Raw genomic sequence first — 21,396 nt, forward strand, 5'->3', positions numbered from 1 at the left:
ACTCAGCTCTGAGTCTCTCTTTAAACTGAACTAGTCAACTTTAGCAATTCTGTGCTTTCTTTTTTAACATATAAGTTTTAATGTTCCCATCAATGATGGAATCTTAGCAAACCTTTGTAATAGAAGGCCAAACTGAGCGAAAATGCTTTGAATTGCTACTTTAGCTATTCTCTCACATTACCTAGAAGTGGTAAGATTGTACAGTCAATATTGTAACATTATTGGACACCTCTAGATGGGCTTTTTAAGCTTTTGTATTTTACGTTAGTTTGCGTTACAGAGCCATTGTAAAGTATTCATTTCTAGTGTTTGTGTGTGTATATGAATACAGCTTATGGTCCTCTTGTGCCATAATAGCTCTTATTCCTCAAAACGTGATCTTCACAAAACCTTTGAAGGTGTCATGTGGAGTCTAAAACCAGGACATTGGCAGCAAATCATTCAAGTCTGCATGCATGCATCCATCACTGAGGCTTGGGTGCCCATGACCCTTTCACTGGTTCACATTGTTTTGCACCACTCTTGGAAGGTATGAGGGCTCGTTTCCACTATCGCGAATCCGCATGCGTCCAACGCATGCGGATTCGCACATGTAATGCAAGTGGATGGGCCTGTTTCCACTGTAGCGTTGTTGAGGTGCGTTTTTTTCAGCGGTAAAAAAACGCACAAAAGAGCCAACGAATTCGCCTGCGAGTGGAATGCATGCGAATCGCCGCTAATGTATTTAATAGGAAATTCGCATGCGGCTATGGTATGCGAATTTTCATGCGAATTCACATAGGAACCAATGTAACTTCAAACAGGCAGTGACATGGTTAAATTCGCATATACCCTCACCTATGCGAATTCGCGGCAAAAAACGCGCGAAAATTCGCATCCGCATGCTATTTCATGCAATTTCAACAGCGGTGGAATCCAGGCGATTCTGCACCGCAATAGTGGAAACGAGCCCTGAATTGCACACTGGGAACTCCCCACAAAACCTTCCAATCATTTATTTTTTTGTAATTGGTGAAAAATTGAATATTTGTGTTTCTACATTGGTCAGATTTTTAAAATAGGTCAATTAGAAAAATGTATTGCAATTCTCCAATTGAAAATAAATATAAAAATGGTATTGTTTGTGGCCACCTTACGCCACTCTATCATGTTTGCACAATTTTACTTCTTCCGACACATTGCCTTCTAAAACTGACTTTGCACTTACTGCCTGATATATGCCACCTGTTCATAGGTGTCATTATAAGGAGTTCATTTTCACTTATCAGTAATTAATATGTTGTGACCTATCAGTGTGTATGTGTGACTGTCTTGTCTATCTTACCCTTCAGTGTGCTGACTGCTTGTAGAAATTAACCTCATTGAGCTCTGACAAGACACCATTCTTTTCTGCACTTAAACAAAGTATAGGCAAGTCCCTTGTGGTGTCATTCTCTAAACTCTGCACTGGTTCAGAGGCTGACACTTAGTCAAGTTGATTGTGGGGGGAGAATACAAATTATTTCAGGTCCGCCTTAAATTAATCCCTTTTTTTTTTCTCTTCCATATTAAAAGCTTACTTAATTCTGAGCACGTCAATTAATCATAAGAGGAAAAAAAATTTCTCTAAAGCTGACCACATGCATTTTGACTGTAAAGCAAAAAATGTGAATATGCTGATTATTATTTTCTGCTCCAAAGTCAACATGACTGTGGCTCTAAGTGACTACATATGACTTTTTACTAAGTTGGAGAAAACTTACACTAATAATCACTTTGCTTTCTTTCAGGACTCCCACATTATGGATAGTATATATGGAAGGTGATCTTTTTATCACAAGGACACAAAAAAATAGCATATGGACGACACAAATCTGACAGGAAAAGGAGAAGATGAAGAGGGGGGACTTGAATCAAGATGCCCAATACGCAATCTGATGGAAGCAAATGTGGAACACCTGCATCAGAAGTTGAAATCTACTCGTATTTCAGCCCAAGTGTGAACATATCTTACTGTTTCAGTGTGTCGTTCCTGCACAATCAGACTGTCCTACTATCTCCACACATCGTGGAAGCTGCCTTGTGCCTAAACTGAATTGACAAATGCATTGTATCTACAAATTTTATTTATTGTTAAGGAACTGTTGTAAAGGTCTAAATATAAAAAGGGAAAAGTTGGGCTGAAAGTGGTAAAGATTTCAGTTGATGCCAGCATTTGTTAGAACTGTTCTCATTTAGAGAGCAGAGAATACAAACAGTGGCAACCTGTGACCCTTTAGCATTCCCAGCATACCTATTAGTGTCTTAAAGAAGGGAAGGAAATGGCTTTTTATGTCATTTCTGCTCCTTTTGCCATATACATAGTGTTTTCCAACTAATGGAAAATATTCCTGGCATAGCTTTGTTTTTGGTTTTTTTCCTCTCATTTTTTTTTTTTTAAGTTATTGTTTTGGGTCTTTAGTTCCCTCAACATTTATGGTCATAGATAACATCCCAGGCCAAGCTTCATGCCTTGACCTAATCACTGTCCTATAGAAGATGAAGACTGGAGCATTTCTGTGACGGGCTACTTCATACGAATAAGGGATTTTACGTCTTTTTTTTTTTCCTGGGAATTTCTTTTTTTTTGCTGATGAAGGCTAAAATAAAACAACTTCACAGCGAGGCAAATCTGTAATTCAGGGGAGTGAATGTACCATAGCAGACCAGATTTCTGTCCCATGCAGTACCCGCTACCCATAGGACATGAAGGTGTTAGCTGTAAGTAAGCACAAATGTAGGGTACAGATGAGATTTTTTTCAGGCAGTAAATATGGTAAGTTTTTTTTACCATGGCTGGATGCGTGAACAAATCTAAATGTACAGCAAAACATAAGAGCAATGGTCACTCTCTGGAAAAACAATCTAGCATTAAAACTGAATGGTTCTTTTAATTCTATAGCATAGAATGTAATCCACTGAAAATCATGTTTTAGATTTCTGGTTCACTATAATGATACTTGACAAATTGTATCAGCCCCTTTCAACTTCCATGTATCCAGTCTTCCACTACAGTGAGCATGGAGAAGAGACGTCATCAGAGTTGGATCCTGGTTTGAACAAAAGGTTCCCAAATGTAACTGAATTTTGTAAAGAACAAAATATTTTTTTTCTTTTTTGTAAGGGAAAATATATATTAATGATCCATGACAAAGTGGTTATTAATTGTAAAGTTAGTGGATATTATCTATTGCTTATATTTGCATCTATCACTGGACTAGATCTGTGGCCTTGTTCTTTATTTCAGTATTTATCAACTAAACAGACATTGTTTTGATATGTGAGAGTGGATCACGTGCCACTGCCTGGCCTTCTTTCTTCTACTTTTAACCTTTCATTTCTCTTTTATTTTTTCCATGCCTTTTTTCCTTTTTTTTTTCTTTTGCTATATTAGACTTTGCAGTATGCCCAGAAGCTTTCCTTCATGAAATAGAAAGAAAAAAACATTTGGCTTATTTTTCACTGTAGTTAGTCTTTTATACAATAATCTTGTAAGAAAATTTCTTGAATTCTAAATATTACTCTTTCTAGATTTTTGAAATCAAAAAAGTTTTCAGTAAAAAGTTTCTTACTTTATTTTACTATATTAGGTAGTAAAAATGTAGGGTTATTTACCATAACCTGTTCATTAATATCAGAAATTTACAATAGCATTTTAAGAACATAGTAGGGTCCTAGCATACCGTGTAGTACCTATGGAGTATTGTAAGAGCTACTTGTCCAAGATGAATTGCTGACCATCTTGTTCTACAGTTTTCATTGTTGGTCTATTGCAGATTTGTACCCTGTGTCAAACTCAACGTATTGTTGATAAAACTTTCAACCAGCAGCAAGAAGTTCAAATTTTTTTTCTGTCAGTGTAACAGAAACACAATATGTATATAACATTTATGTAGCAATAAATGTGCCATCTTTTTTTAAATGCTGCTTATGTCCATATTTATTTTAATTTAAATTTCACTTATTACTTTTCTTTCTAGGTATGTCTGATATGTTGATCAATTGTATATTATACCTTTGTCATTTGCAAACACAGAGCTGTGAAAATGTTAACCGAATATACCAAGACAGTTATTATACACCTACTTCTAAAGGTGCTTTACACTACATCCGTTGGGGCGCAGTGCAACGGTCAATATAATCACATGACAAAGCAATGCAATTATATTCCAATATCCTTTCTATGTTGGCACGTTTGCAGTGCAGTGCGACAAATGCTGATGTAATAATGCAAAGCATGGTGTGTGTGTTACTGGACAACGTATGTGCCAATGGTTTCAGTATAAGCATACATCTATGGACTGCATGCTCCACTTCATGGATTTCTTCACACTGGTAACATGCAATGTGACTTTTTCAATAAAGTTGCATTGCGATCTTTTTTTTTTAAGGATGTGCAATGTGTATAGTGGGAAAGCACTAGTGTTGGTGTTGGAATCTAAGTATCTTCATTCTGCAACTCGAATTACGCCGTATGCCACACTTCAGCACCAAAACTAGTGGAGAGAGTCACGGGGTTTCAGACCACATCATGCTTCCAGTGACCCCAGTGCTTCCTCCTTCAAAACTTGAAAAAGGAAGCATCAGAGTCTTGTACAACGGGATGTGGTGAAATTTGGTATATGGTGTTATTTGGGTTTCCGAATGTATGACTAATTCCGGATGTGAGCACCAACACTAGAAAGCACTCTAATTGTCTCTCCTTGAACCATGGATCACAGAAACATGGAACACTATGGGCCCGATCCTATTCACTTTTTCTCCTAAGTTTTCTTCTAGATGATAATTCACATTTTAGTGATAAAATGCCCTTTAAGGCACCAACAACCAAGAAAATACTCAGAATAATTTTGACAGCACTTTTTTGCCTACGTTTGGTAGAGAGTGCTGAAAAGTTATTTTGAACACAAGATAAAAATGATCTCTTAGGAAAAAAACATAGGAGAAAAAGTGAATTGGGTCAGACCCTATATATTTAAACTTAACTCTGGGCATAAAACCTATAAGCTTGAAGAAACAGAATAATATGGAAGGTTTTCATTTTCACTTTTTAAATATGCTATCTACCGTATATGGCTGAAAGTATGACATCTAATGCTCTATAAATCATAGATCCAGACTAAGGCATCTTTCACACAGAGACGTTGCGTTAGAGGGGACGTTAAAGGGAACCTCAACTGAGAGTGATATGGATATTTCCTGTTAAACAATACCAGTTGCCTGGCAGTCCAGCTGATCTCTGTGGCTGCAATAGTGGCTGAATCACACCCTGAAACAAGCATGCAGCTAATCCAGTCTGACTTCAGTCAGAGCACCTGATCTGCATGCTTGTTCAGGGGCTGTGGCTAAAAGTATTCGAGACCCAGGATTATCAGGCGATTCAGGCAACTGGTATTATTTTAAAAGGAAAAATACATATCCTTCTCAGTTTAGGTTCCCTTTAAGGTCGCATAACGTTCCCCTAATGCAACGCATGGTGGTGCTAAACCCGGGCGCTACATAGAGACGCGTTATGCGTCTCTTGGTGCGCCGTTTTTGTTCGATACTGGTAGAACGAAAATGGCGCATCCGTCCAAAGACTGTGGAGACCACGTGATCGGAACACACTGCATCACATGGTCCCGCCAGCCAATCGCCGCACTAAGCGGCATGAAGTAAACACTATATTAATTAGCCATGTGGCTAGGGACAATAGCGGACTCTCCCCTCCTCCTCTCCTACACTAAGCATGTGCAAACAGTCTAACGCAGCTAAAACCGTGTATAACGCACAGCATGCTGCACTTACTTTGAACGTCCAGCGTTACACTGTAACGCAACCTGGGCACTGTGAACAGCCCATTGATTTTTCATTACTGGGAGTTGGGCTGTGTTACAGGCTGCTGTAACGTGCGCTTGTAACGCCCCACTGTGAAAGCAGCCTAAATGTACAGATCTTATTTTCTACAACTGCGCTTGACTGTCAGGCAATTGGGGATTTGGGTTTTATTTTTTGTTTTGTTTTTACTTTGTCTTTTACACCCACCATACGCTTTTCACTTTGAGTTTCTCACAACAGCGAATTTTGCACTTTGTCACACATATATAATAATTATATATAAAACTAAATATATATATATATATATATAGTATCGGATGGAGGAAAGTGAAGTTCCAGCACTCACAATGGATAACAGCAGGGGGCTGGGCTGGGCTGTGATAAGCTATGGACTGCAAGGATAGGTCCCTTTAAACTGCGTGCTCCGGCAGAGTGAAAAAATACATGGTGATATTGTAACAGCAGAGAGAGAGACAGCAAAGCCAGCACTGCAATTGGGGTTGTTTATTGTGCAGTTATAAAACACTTAAGCAGGCCATACACTGGCCCGATTTGCGCCCGTTTCGACAGCAGATTCGATCACTGGGATCGAATCTGCTGCCAATCGTTCACGCTACACGCCGAATTTCGATCCATTTCGTCCGATCCCGTCGATCGTGCCGTGCGGAAAATAACCGTCGATCGCCCGCGGGTAAAGAGCGCATCGCTAGCGGCGTTCGAGTGCCCGACGACCGACGCAATAGAGCCCGCATACATTACCTGCTCCGCCGGCGCGACTGCAGTCTCCCGGTCACCGCTGCTCCGTCTGCGCTCTGGTCTCCAGGTCCGGCATGCCTCACTTCTTCTAGCCCGGCAGGAAGTTTAAACAGTAGAGCGCCCTCTACTGTTTAAACTTCCTGCCGGGCTAGAAGAAGTGAGGCATGCCGGATCTGGAGACCAGAGCGCAGACGGAGCAGCGGTGACCGGGAGACTGCAGTCGCGCCGGCGGAGCAGGTAATGTATGCGGGCGGGCGGGGGCAGCAGCAGCAGTACCACCACAACAGATTGTGAACGGTTTCAGGCTGAAATCGGTTCACAATCTGTTTGCTGTAAAGGTAGCCATACGATCCCTCTCTGATCAGATTCGATCAGAGAGGGATCTATCTGTTGGTCGAATCTGATGGCAAATCGACCAGTGTATGGCCACCTTTACAGTCATGTTGCAGCCAGATGCTAAGGCAGGTTAAGTGGGCTGTGTCCCCGTGCGGACGTCCGTTTCGGTCCCCATTGCGGTGAACAAGCGCTGTAAGCGCGAAACGGACGTCCACACGGGGACACAGACCTGGCGCCCACTTAACCTGCCTTAGCATCTGGCTGCAACATGACTGTAAGTGTTTTATAACTGCACAATAAACAACCCCAATTGCAGTGCTGGCTTTGCTCTCTCTCTCTCTGATCACACACACACACACACACACACACACACACACACACACACACACACACACACACACACACACACACACACACACACACACACAACCACTCTGCTGTGCTGTTAAAAGATGCAACGGATTTAATTTTTTTACTGTCCTTATTAGGCTTTTTAACCTGTTCACAAATGTTTACCTTTAGGGCTTGTTTCCACTGTTGCGACGCGATTTCTCCGGCATTCCGACGCTTGTAAAAACGCATGCGGATGTGTTTCCGCATGCGTTTTTACCCGCGATTTCGCATGGCAGGGTGCCATGCGAAATTAACCATGACACTGCCAGGGCAAAATAAAATTGAAAAAGGTGCGAAATCGCACGCGAAATCGCGGGTAAAAACGCATGTAACAAACGCATGCGTTTTTACTATTAAATACATTAGCGGCGATTCGCATGCATTCCACTCGCAGGCGAATTCGTTGGCTCTTTTGTGCGTTTTTTTACAGCTGAAAAAAACGCACCTCAACAACGCTACAGTGGAAACAGGCCCATCCACTTGCATTACATGTGCGAATCTGCATGCGTTGGACGCATGCAGATTCGCGATAGTGGAAACGAGCCCTTACTTTATCTTGAATCAAGTTGCTTAGTGGAAAACTAAAAAGCATTACCGTGATGAAAGTAAATGAATCTCATTCTGAGTGAGGCCCTCCAACTCAGCTAATTAATTAGTGGCTGTATCTTAAAAATGACAAAATAACAAAATCATCTGGATAACCAAATGTCTTGAGCCTTCCATGTTTGGAAAAAGTGGCAGGGTCCTTTTCAGCTCATTCTGAAATTTCTTATTAACAATGTTATTCTGAAAATGTCCTAAAGCACCTACATTTTCTGTAGACTTAGTGTTTGTTAATACTGTAGCTGCAGCTTCCCAAGTAGCAATTTGCTTTCCTATATGGATTCACCACCATGGTCTAGCACAGTGATCTGCAAACGTAGCTCTCCAACTGTTAAGGAACTACAAGTCCCACAAAACATTTGCCTTTATGAATCACAACTGTGGCTGTCAGACTTCTGCAATGCATTGTCATCATCCTCCTTTGCTTGTTCAATGTTGATTGACCGGTTTATAAACTTTTAATGACTGCTGCCTGTAGCAATCGGATGCGCTCGCTAGGGCGAAAGTTTCGGACTGGGGATAGTGGTCCTCCACATGCTCAGCTAAAGTAAAATATGGCATATGGGGCATCATTTTAATCGGGAAAGGCCACAGAATTCATTTTTATGTGTTTTATAATTGTGGGACATGGCATTTGAAAATTAGGAAGGGTGAAACCTGAAAAAATGGGTATTTTTTGCATTTACACCCAAAGATTATTTTAAAATAAATTTCGGAGAAAAATACTACCTAAAGAAAAAATTGTACTTATCCGTTAGCCGGGCGCATCCTCTAGGTGGCGACAAAACTCCACCAGAGTTACATCTTTCCCTACTATCCATGTCGGCCTGGAGGGGGAATAGTAATAAGCGCCACCTGCCGGATGTGCCCGGCTAACGGATAAGTACTGAAAACATATATATATATATATATATATATATATATATATATATATATATATATATATATATATCACAATCAAAGATAAATAAACACTCCTTCAAGCCTATGGGCATTTCAGTGCATGCTTTTCACCCTTCTCTTTTCATAACTAGGGTAATACAGGTGGCAGCCATTAGCAATTCCTCCTTTGCCAGACACCACCTACTCCACCAGTTTGCCGGATTCTGTCCGGCAATATGAAAGGAAGGGAGGGGTTTCTCCAATAAATGTAAAATATTTTATATTTGTCATCATGCAGCTGAAAAAAGGCTGCTATTTATTATTATAATTTAGAAAATAGATTTCATTTCTGAAATCTTGTATTTTTAACTTGGGTCCACTTTAAGTATCAAAAATGTCAGGAACATTAAGGGATAAAAAACGTGGAATGCGAACCAGTTAATAATGCAAAATATAACAAGTCTGTTTCATAACACTGCCATTGTACCGTCTTGCAAAGATGCAAAAAATGAAGGCGCATGAGGGCATTTTTTAATTGCATGGGTAGTTTTATTTGTTACCTCTGTAATTTTTAATATATGTTTTTTCCTTGGAGCTCAGATCTCCCTTTCAAGAGAAACAAAGGTTTGTAAAATAAAAGAGATGATGGCCTAGAAAGAGTAGCTTCTGGATCCTCCAGAGGCTTCCTACATCCACCTCTAGGCCACCACTGCTGCCCAAGACCCTCTAGAAGTTCAGGTCTTTGCCCCCTCTTTGTGCACAAATGCATCTGTGCTGCACCCTTGCGAGTATGGACACACCTCTGTAGTAGTGAAGAGCCACCTGTGGATAAATGGCTCCAACTTACTGCACAGTCACAGCTGTATGGCCAAGCTTGTGCATGAAAAGGAGCACAGCCACAATAACTGACATCTGATAAGCTCGTTATAAGCCAGATATGTTCCAGTGGGGGCCAGGAGAAAGTGGGAAGCCTCTGCAGGATCCAGAGGCTTCCCTTAGTTAAGCATTAGAGCCCCAGTAACTGATAGCAGAATCCAGAAGTATTTATGCAGATTGTCCATGACCATTGCAAGCCAAAAGCATGCATTTAAGCATCCTTGGTTCACATGCTTCGATGTTGCATTTGTTGGAAAGTGTATTGAATTCACCTGACCATTCACCACATAACATGACATAAGCAATTAATACAGGTTTTTAGAAGATTTTTTTTTTATAGGGTAAATCTGTCAGATAATACTATTCCTGAAGATTTTTTTTAAAGTGGGACTCCAGCAATGAATGTGGGGTGAATGGATTGTGGGCAATTCAGCATTTACCAGTTTGTAGTGTTAAAGTGTACCCAAGGTGGCCTGATGAGATAAACATATGTATGTACAGTGCCAAACATATTCACTATTATGCAGGAGAACAGAGGCCCCAAAAGGATAAAAGGAAGCTAAATGAGCTTAAAAACCAAATTATTGGTAAATAGAGGAGGTAGTGGTGGACTTACCTCCTCCAAGTAGACACACAATGACTGTAGTAAAGACAGTCGATATATTTTATTTATGAACTCCAAATATGCAACGCGTTTCGCAGGTTTGATCCCGCTTCATCAGGCAATAACAACGTAGCAATAACATATGTGGTCAGTAGAAGAGCCAGGCTGTATTTGCTTTTTTCTTTTACTGCCTGAAAATGTTACCCTCCCTACGCTCGGGCTAGCCGCCAAAGGCTCAATGAAGAACAATTGAGCGCAGCTGGTGTATTTATTCACCTTCCGGGGGATCTAGATGTCGGTAGCCGTTCTCCTTCCTGTCCTCCGAGGCTCTGAATCACTCTGTTGAGATCGCCATCAGCAGTTTCATTACAGTGTTACAGCGCCACCTGGAGGGAAAATTGCAGGGGCTGCTGTAGACATCCTGGCGACATGATTTTTTTCCTGATTTTAGGGTCTGAAACGTGCTAAAAAGACCCTAAAATCTGGAAATAATCATACCGCCAGGAAAGTTAAACTTCAGGCATACAAGTGACAGTTTCTTACTTCTCAGATCATTGTCTGAACCAGCACACCAGCGACTCGCTTAAATGCATTTCTGCTAGTGTTCAAAAAAAGCATTTGGCGGTGCTTTCTGTCTGGGAAATCTGACACATTTTGACCCCTCCTGCTGTTAGCCAATCGTGGATTTAGGGTAGATGCTATTGTTTATCTCATCAGTTTATTTTCACCTTGGGTTTACTTTAACATGCTCTGATGGATTTGGTTCAGACACAAAGGGGAAAAAAATGACACCTTTGGTCAAACATCTCATTGGGGATGGTAATTGAGGTGAAAATAATGCTTAGTTGATGCAGGATAATGCAAATGTATGCAGCTTGATCCTTGGAATTTCATTGGTCAATTTTCAAGCTGCATCAATTTGCATAATTCTGCATCAACTCAAATTTGCATATCATTGACCATTACCACGTCTGATCCATTTAGCAACTTTCCTACATGAAAATGACCCACCTGTTGCCAGTTGATGCTGATGTAAAGCCTTAACCACCATCAGTACATTTATGTAAATCAGAACCACACTGCAACCAATGTGTAGATAGAATTAATTTTAAAGGCGAGTGTGACCTTAATGTGTGCAGATATTTCCAAGAAGGTTTGGCACAACTGTTGACATTCTCCACACAAAAAAATATTGCATATTTGACGGTCTTCGAACCCAGGTAAAATGTTTTTTTGTGTTTTTTTTTTTATCTATGTATAGTGTAGGCTGCTTGATTAGCCAAATGTCAAATAATTCAGCTTAGTACTTGGTCAAAAGCTCCCACACCAGCCACTTCCTGCTGCACTTTACTTCCTTTGCCATAGGTCATGATCTTTGCAAGTTCAACAAACAAATGATATCCCTAAAGGCTTAGAATAGCTTGGACAAAGAGAGGTGCCAAATAGGTACCCTAATAAGACAGTATATATCATTTTCACGCCTTACACAGTCAAAAAATATGACAGCAATTAAAACGCTACTAGTTTAATACAGGAAGTACAGTACTGCTTCTCAGAGACTGGTAATTTGATCAAGCCAATTGGTCCTGTCAGCATTCTTTATTCTGATATGCCCCTGGACCATGCATACCATAGGACCTTGCACTAGAGTTCTTATTCTTAAAAGGAACCTTAAGAGAGAAGTATATGGAGGCTGCTGTATTTATTTCCTCTTAACAATACCAGTTGCCTGGCAGCACTGCTGTTCTGTTTAGCTGCAGTAGTGTCTGAATAACACCAGAAACAAGCATGCAGCTAATCTTGTCAGATTTGACAATAACACCTGATCTGCATGCTTGTTCAGGGTCTTTGGCTAAAAGTATTCGAGGCAGAGGATCAGCAGGGTAGCCAGGTAACTGGTATTTCTTTAAAGAGAACCCGAGGTGGGTTTGAAGAATATTATCTGCATACAGAGGCTGGATCTGCCTATACAGCCCAGCCTCTGTTGCTATCCCAAACCCCCCTAAGGTCCCCCTGCACTCTGCAATCCCTCATAAATCACAGCCACGCTGCTGACAAACAGCTTGTCAGAGCTGGCTGTGTTTATCTCTATAGTGTCAGTCTGCTGCTCTCCCCGCCTCCTGCAGAACTCCAGTCCCCGCCTGCATCCCTTCCCTCCCTGCTGATTGGAGGGAAGGGACGGGGGCAGGGACTGGAGCTATGCAGGAGGCGGGGGAGCAGCTGAGACTGACACTACAGATGTAAACACAGCCTCACAGCATGGCTGTGATTTATGAGGGATTGCAGAGTGCAGGGTGACCTTAGTGGGGTTTGGGATAGCAACAGAGGCTGGGCTGTATAGGCAGATCCAGCCTCTGTATGCAGATAACATTCTTTAAACACACCTCAGGTTCTCTTTAAGGGCCCATTTCCACTAGTGTGGTGCGAATCCGTTGTGGAAAACGCTAAAACGAATTTGCATGCGTATGCAAATTCTTTACGTGTTTGTATGCGAATTTTAACACGAAAATGTGTTAAAATTCGCATCTGTTTGTAAGTATGCGAATGTAACCATGTCAGTGCCTGTGTGCTTTTTACATTGATTTTAGTTGAAAATGTACATGAATTCCCATGGGAAATTTGCATAGCAAAAACTCATGTGAATTACCTTTTAAATGCATTACAGGCGAATTGCACACTAGCCTTGCGGTGTGCGAATTCTGATGGCTCTGCTGTGCAGGTTTTTTCTGAACAGTCCACCGCACAGAATTTCTGACAAGTGGAAACAGGCTCATTGATTTACATTGATTATGTGAACCTGCATGCAGAAAATGCATGCAGATTCGCTCTAGTGGAAATGGGCCCTATAAGCAAATAAAGATGGCAGCCACCATATCCCTCTCACTTCATTTGCCCATATGAAATTCACTTTTTCTCCTGACTTATCTCCTGGGAGATGACATTTTTATCTTCTTTATCTTTTTTTTTTTTTTTTTTTATCTTTTTAGCTCTTTGCAATTGAAAAAGTACCGAAAAATTGGTGAAAAAGTAGTCAAAATGATTCAGAATTTTTTTTTTTGCTTGCTGGTGACTTAAAAAGCATTTTATTGACAAGATGTGGAAATATCACCTAGGAGAAAATGGTGATTGCATATGGACCTAGGTGCATAGTGGTGTGGCTTAAAGGAAGCATCCAAGGTCACAAAAAAATGAGATCTACTTACTCGGGGCTTCCTCCAGCCCCTGGCAGCTTTGTCCCAGGATCTCCTCCGTTTCAGACGGCGACCTCGCCAGGTCACCCTCTAATGCGTCTGCGCGAGCGATGCTGTCAATCACGTTCACATAGTCTGGAGCGTTCTGAATCCCATCCAATCCCCATCTGAATCGGAGCAGATCCTGGGACACTGGAGCTGTGGCAAGGGACATATCGGCTGCCAGGGGCTGGAGGAAGCCCCTTGGTAAGTAGATCTCATTTTTTTGTGACCTCAGATGTTTCCTTTAATGACTGTTTTGTAATGCGGCTTGCTGCAAGCAATGCACCACTTCTGCAACCTTCACAATGCGGCATGGTGCAGTATGGCCCACCGACGAGCCAGCGGAGAGGGGACCTGATGATTTTCAATCAAATTAAGAGAGTCGTTAATGGTGGATACCAGCACCAGATGAAAATTACAAGCAGCCAGGGACTGGGTCCATCCCCCGGGCCCAACAAACAAGAATGAACAGTACTGGTGATCCCAGCGCTATGATGTGGACCTACAGTCCAATGTCTTGCCACCTCCTGATGGCAGACCACAGAATCAAATATTTCAGTTCTGTGATGGGCAACCGGCCTCCGTACGTCCGTAGCACTATCCGTAATAGCTGCTGCTCTCTGTCACCCGCGCCCAGCTCCCTGCACATGTGTTAGTCCTCCAGCATCCTCCAAATTCTGACTTCTGCGTACGTCACTCCCCTTCACTGCATAAACTGGGTTTAACCTGCCTGGCGTTCTATTAAGATCGCCAGGGAGGCTGCGGGAGGGTTTTTTTTTTTAATAAAAAAAAAACTATTTTATGCAGCCAACTGAAAGTTGGCTGCATGAAAGCCCACTAGAGGGCGCTCCGGAGGCGTTCTTCCGATCGCCTCCGGCGCCCAGAATAAACAAGGAAGGCCGCAATGAGCAGCCTTCCTTGTTTTGCTTACATCGTCGCCATAGCGACGAGCGGAGTGACGTCATCGACGTCAGCCGACGTCCTGACGTCAGCCGCCTCCGATCCAGCCCTTAGCGCTGGCCGGAACTTTTTGTTCCGGCTGCGCTGGGCTCAGGCGGCTGGGGGGACCCTCTTTCGCCGCTGCTCGCGGCGGATCGCCGCAGAGCAGCGGCGATCAGGCAGCACACGTGGCTGGCAAAGTGCCGGCTGCGTGTGCTGCTTTTTATTTGAGCCAAATCGGCCCAGCAGGGCCTGAGCGGCAGGCTCCGGCGGTACTGGATGAGCTGAGCTCGTCCAGACCGCCCAGCAGGTTAAAGCCCCAGCATGCACTCTTCCTATAAGGCTGCGTTCACAGTGGGGGTTGCATTGTGTTCCCTGTAAAAGTATGAATGCAAGAAAATGCTGCATGTTGTATGACAGTTGTGAGGCATACAGTCAACGAAAAGTATGCTTCGCTGTCACTGTTAATGCACGGCACGCAGTGTGTTGGGATGCCGTTAGATAGCATTGGCCCCACCGTGAGCGTCCCATAGGGTTATCATTGCAGTTCAATTTTCTGTTAATGTTGTGTGCATTAAAGTGACACCTGAAGCGAAAAAGAACTTATGATATGTATTGTATGTGTTGCATGGATAATTAATAGAACATTAGCAGCAAAGAAATTCAGGTTACAAACCACACTGTATTTTAAACTGTCAAACAGAGAAGAGCTAATGACTGTTTAAACTTTCCTGCTGTAAAATCTTATCTGAATCTGTCTCACTGTTTCTTTGATGTACGAGTGCTTCAGAAAATAGGGCTGTTGGGTTCGGTTGAGGAGCTCAGAGAAGCTCTTTTGCATAGATGACTGATGTTTCTTAACTCTTCCTGTACTGGAAAACAATGAGACTATTTTCTTAGCTACTAATGTTATATTTCTGCTATACTATACACACAATTCATTATTTCAAAAGTTTATTTTCACTTCAGGTGTTCTTTATGTTGCACCACCGCACTGTGAATGTAGCCAGAGGTGTAGTGCACAAGTGCTTGCAGTACTATGCATGGTAAGTGAAGGGACTGATCAGAATCAGAGATGGTTAACGAGACTGACATTTTTCTTATGATGCAAATTGTATGCAGGTTGAAACTGATCTATCAGGTACAGTTACTGCTGACTTGAGGTGCGTACACACATGCGACTATAGTCGTTTGTAACGATCGTTCCCCGATCTTTACTAACGACGATCGTTACAAAAAACGAACCACCGACTATTAAGGCAAACGACGAAGGAGCCAAATCGCTACAAAAGAAAGTTCTGTCTCGGCGGATTTTAACCAACGACGATCGTTTGCAAAAGTAGTACATCGTTGCAAACGGTCGTTCGTATTAGGCTTGACATGCGCATTTCACTATTTCTCCCTGAAACTTCTCATTTTTATGCGCAGGCGCAATAGTTGCTTTACGTGATGTAACGTTCGTTCTAACGATTAGATCGTTACACACATTTAAAAACTAACTTTACTCAGGTCGTTCTTTCATCAATTAAAAGCTCGTTCGTCGTTCTCAACGAACGATCGTTGTCGCATGTGTGTACGTAGCATCGGAATGGCCGGTTCCAAGACGCATACAAATTGCAACAAAAAGTGCATGAAAACAGATCTTTGCATGAAAACGTTTGTTTTGAATACCTTTTTTTTGTATGGCAATTTATTGAAGTGACTGCCTTAAATAGCAGAAACCTTTTTAACAAGAGTAGAAGTGGGCACAGGGCAACAAGAATTTTGTGTGCGCTAGGTACCCTGATCATGTGAAGGCAACAACTTCTCTGTTAGACTTTAGATATATGCTTAAAATTATGTTGTTTTAATCATAATAAAGTCATTCATTCTGAGCAGTAGAGTGCACAACCTTTTTTCTTTCTCTGAGATCTCTAATATTTTACAATTAAAGCCTTTCCATTCTTGGGCTTTAAGGCTTAATATGTATTTAGTCATTAATTACTGCTGATTTCAGTCTCAAATTCTATATCCCCCCTTTGAGCCCTGCTGAATGTGCCCTGTTGGTCTCTGCAGTTCTAAATGAATTTGCTAATCACTGTTCCTGCTCAAGACTGGCAGTGAAGCATTGACAAACTGTTATCTGTGAAAGCCTGTCAGATCCAGATTGCTTCTCAGATCAAGATTATATTTCTGCTGCGCTGCACTATACAGAGTAAGAACTTTCCTCCTTCCTTAGAGGTGATTTGTATGTGTCAGCTGTGTCTTGAAAAGTACTATAGCATTTTGCAAATGGAATCTGACAATGTCCTATATTTAAAATGAGAACTTTTAACCCTTCTATGCTTTTGCCATAATTGCTGATGTAACAGGGGCGTAGCTAAGGTTTTTGTGGCCCAAGCAGCCCATGAGTTGAGAGCTCTCCCCCTCAAAGCGAGGGGCGTGTGAAGTGTGCACTAAGTGCTTTGTGAAAAATGGGTGTGGCCATGACATGATGTGGGTGGAGCTACATGCTCTAGGTGGTGCCCCATTAATAGGTAGCCAGGTATGGGTGCCTCAGTATAGGTATCCAGGTGTAGGTGTCAGGTATGTGTGGTGCCCCAGTATAGGGCAGCCATGTATAGGCCCCCAATCAATCAGGAACTCATCTCATCGCTCTCTCCTCAGTGGTGGTCCCAGCTTTAAATCTTTGGGCAGGGGGGGGGGGGTACAAAAGGGGCACGATGGCTGGCAGATCTGACAAGGTTATCTTCATGCTCTGTTTCTGGCCTGATTCAGACACTACTGCAGCAACATAGACCAGCAGGGCTGCCAGGCAACTGGTATTGTTTAAAAGGAAATAAATGTCAGTCTCCATATCCCTCTTTTTACAGTTGTCCTTTAAGTACAAGTCATGCAGTACGTGAGACTGTGTTTAGTTTACACAATTCAGTGTCCGCACAGAGTCCCGTTATGTTTTGTTTCTGCTTTGGCTATTACCATGTGTGCTATTGATTTATGTGAGATGTGACTTTCAGTGACACTGAAACATCTCTGTTCTAGCCTACATTAAGAATATTTTTAAATGTTTTTTTCTTCTAAATGACGATTTATTTTCAATGTAGCAAATTATTTGTGCTGCACAACAATAACCACATATTTTGCCAAGAAAAAGAGCACGCTGGGCATAACTGATTTTATTAAACAAACAAACAAACAAACACAGAACATTTATATTGCGCTTTTCTCCTGGCGGACTCAAAGCGCCAGAGCTGCAGCCACTATAGGCGGTAGCAGTGTTAGGGAGACTTGCCCAAGATCTCCTACTGAATAGGTGCTGGCTTACTGAACAGGCAGAGCTGAGATTCGAACCCAGGTCTCCTGTGTCAGAGGCAGAGCCCTTAACCATTACACTATCCAGCCACTACCTATTAGTCGCATGGAATAAAAAAAATGCACAGTGCTAACCCTTAAAACTTTCGCAGATCTCTGGGGCTCTTTGTTGTGTACTGAAATGTGTGTGCTTTTCTCCAAGTGACCCGTATGATATAAATTGGAGAAAATGACATCATATACTCATCACTGCAGTAATATGGCAATCAGGAAATTAACTGTTTCTTCTAATCTGTTCCAGACAGGGTAATTTAGTAATATGCATGTACCACAAATGGTTGCCAGATGAGGTACATGCACATTCAGAGAAGAGGAGGGGGTGAGATTAAAACACAATACCACATGACAGGGCAAATGACCTCATTTACTATGAGCTAAATTGGCAGCAGAAAGAGATGCTAAATACAGTGGCTGACTAATGTCAAATGTCTGGCATAGTACACTTTTGTGTGCTATGACTAGTCAATGCTCTTTGAAAAAATAAAATGGTAAGAATAGTTCAGGAAGATGACTAGAAATCACTGCGTTTGACTGGAGGGGAGGGAAACCGTACAGTTCTCTCTACTTAACACATAATTACTTTCTGCTTTGCCTCTGTTATTACAGAACAAATATGGAAAGTTCCCATAGGTGTCATTCTGTTACTTTTTCATTTTTTCATTCTAATATTTCAGATAATGCTCCGAAGTATGCCAGATTCTCTGAGCAACTGGATATATCTTGTCATGCTTTAAATGAAAGCAGCATTGCAGGGTGGGAACCCATGAAATGTGACTGGACCTGAATTATGGCCAACCCATCCCTGCTGCCCTCTGCGGTTCAGAACTTTTTTAGTTATTATTGAAGCTGGTTATCCAGTTGGATCATGGAGAGCTGCCAAGATTGTAATGGTTAACCTAAAAAAAAAACCCATTAAAGCCTCATTCACACCTAAAAGCGAAAACGCAATCGTTTTTGTGCGGTTTTTTTCCTCTCCCGGCGCTCCACTGTGCACTGTTTTTTGAAAATGCGTTTTTCTAAGCGCTTTGCCAGAACAGTTTTGGGATTCACTCCCTGTCGCAAGTCAGGAAGTGAACTCTTTGACCCAAAAAAGAATAAATACAGTGTATTTATTCTAAAGCGTGCATAAAGCGGTTGTGTGAGGGTTTAGTGCTCTTCCTATACCTTCCACAGACCACGCCGAAATGAACCTTCTCACAGAGATTCATTGCACAAGCGTTTTGTAAGCGATTTTAAAAATCGCTTGTGCTTGTAAAAAGGCAGAAAACGCCACTAGTGTGAACGTGCCCTAAAAGGACAGCAAAGTACAGCTGATTTAGATCACTGCTAGCCCTAAACTGCGACAGTTGCTATGGTGCTGCCTGCTGCTGGCCTTGCCTTGTTCCCGCATGCCCCATGTGAGTCTCACCTGTCCTCCACACCTGTTTACAAGCCAGTGCTCTTGTCTTCCTGTTTTCTGACTTGGATTCCTTCTTTGGCTTTGGGCTCAAACTACTCTGTTGGGTTCCGAATCCAGCACTGCTTCACTTGGACATATTGCCTCAGAGAAATCAAGGGTGTAGAGCTAATATTATGCACCATCTGCTGACTAATATTGGATTTGCAGCTTCAGTTTCTCTAAAACTGCAATGTAGCACACAGACTGGTATAAAGGTCTAACTAAACCCACATTTGAAGAAGGCACAATCGCACATGGGGCCTGATGCATGAAAGGCTGGTGGGTTTGCAGTGTGACGTTAATAGAGTAATGGACGGTGCTCCCCTGACATTAGGACCACAAAATCATCAGCCTTGCATGCATCAGGCCCATTGTTTACACTGTGATGCAAGAAATCTGGAAAGAATTCTCCCGACTTAACTACTCTTTTCTCCAGACACTGCCTGGCAAGTAATCTCCACTCAATTAACATGTTCCTCTCCTCTTCCTTTAGGCTGGTTTCACAATGGGACGTTACAGGCGCACGTTAGAGCAGCCTGTAACGCACCCCACCGCACAGCAATGAAAAATCAATGGGCTGTTCACAGTGCCCACGTTGCGTTACTTAGTAACGCTGCGCCACAAGACAACGTACTGCATGCAGTACTTTATAAGCGGCAGGGCCACGTTAGACTGCTTGGACATGCTCAGTAACGTTGGGGAGGAGCGGAGAGCAGCCAAGCACATGGCTAATTAATATTCACTGCACTCAGTGACGTGCAGTGTTTACTTCCTGGAGCGGCCGCTCTGTGCGGCGAGTGGCCGGGCGGGACCATGTGATGCCGCGTGCGTCCAAGAGTACGCATCACGGCATCACGGACGCCAGAGTGAGCTGCACAACGCAGCTCACTCTGACGTCCACAGCAGAGAGCACCAGGCGTTGCGTTAGGGGTACGTTATGCGACCATAACGTCCCCTAAAACGCAACGTCCTGGTGTGAAACCAGCCTTAATCTCCCTAACCGTATTTCCGACATGGGCTTGGGGTGAAAAAACATGCTGTGAGCGGTAATCCCAAGCCTGGATTGGGGCAGCTGCCAGGCAGGTTATTGCAGAGCAGCACTTCATACTCACGTCCTCAGGATCTGGACAGTCTCTTCTCCATGTTCTTTGATGCTCTCAATTCCTCGGTGAGATTGCCGTCTGTCACTTGACGACAGAAGGGAATCTCACCATAGGGTTGCAGTGGCCACTGAAGAACAAGAGGAAGAAATGCAGCGCTGGACCCAAGGGTGAGTTTTGTACAGAGGCTCCCTGAATTAGGGCTGGGGGATCCTCTGGCTTGTGATTAGTTCTGAAATTTAGGGGCTAAAATCTGAAACAAATGCTGTTTTTTATTACTGCTGGACCACACCAAGAGCGCTTTTAAAAGCATTAGCATTTGGAAAAGCCCTTGGCTAATGTGTATGGACTAGTTCACACCAAAGTGATGTGTTTTTTTTTTTCCAAATGCAAACGCAGGTCCTGCTGGTGACCTGTTGGTGACGATTACGCATATAGGAAAACTGTAAAATCACTTTAAAAATTGCTGAACAGAGTCTACTTCTTGTTTTGCCACAAGAACTACAAAATTGCTAAATGCAAGCCCTTCAAAACCGCTAGGCATAAATAGAAAATTGCTAGGCACATGCTTAATAATTGCAACTACAAATCATTACAAAAAGCACTGTTTGCAATTACACTTAGCAATTTTTGGTGTGAAGTAGCCATTAGAGCGTACGTTAAAAAAGGGCGCCGGGAAAAAAGGGCGCAGGGTTTTAAACGATAAGCATGAATAACGTTTTAAAAAAAATTGTGCTATATTTCGTTTAAAAATAATGTTTTATAAAGTTATAAATCATTAAATAATGTGTATGAAATCAGCAATTGTAAAAACGTTAATCTTCCCTGTTTGAAAAGTGAAATTTATAATAACGTTTTATAAAACATTATTAAGAATGTTATTAAAGCTATATCTAACCCTACTCTCATACAGAACCCTCCCTGTACCTACCCCTAACCCCTAGACCCCCCTGGTGGTTCCTAAACCTAAGACCCCCCTGGTGGTGCCTAAACCTAAGACCCCCCTGGTGGTGCCTAAACCTAAGACCCCCCTGGTGGTGCCTAAACCTA

The 21,396-nt window shown here is 42.3% G+C and overlaps 1 protein-coding gene across 7 annotated transcripts in view; it reads left to right on the forward strand.

Moving 5' to 3' along the window:
• Positions 1 to 3,940, forward strand: part of TCF12 (transcription factor 12) — a 291,989-nt gene extending 288,049 nt beyond the window's left edge. For all 7 annotated transcript variants that reach the window (XM_068275505.1, XM_068275506.1, XM_068275507.1 and 4 more), the window contains one exon: positions 1,770 to 3,940. The gene's annotated coding sequence lies outside the window, so the exon portion shown is untranslated. The remainder of the gene's footprint in view (positions 1 to 1,769) is intronic.
• Positions 3,941 to 21,396: the final 17,456 nt, after the last annotated feature.

This window comes from Hyperolius riggenbachi, chromosome 3 (assembly GCF_040937935.1).
Source record: "Hyperolius riggenbachi isolate aHypRig1 chromosome 3, aHypRig1.pri, whole genome shotgun sequence".
Lineage (NCBI taxonomy): Eukaryota > Metazoa > Chordata > Amphibia > Anura > Hyperoliidae > Hyperolius > Hyperolius riggenbachi.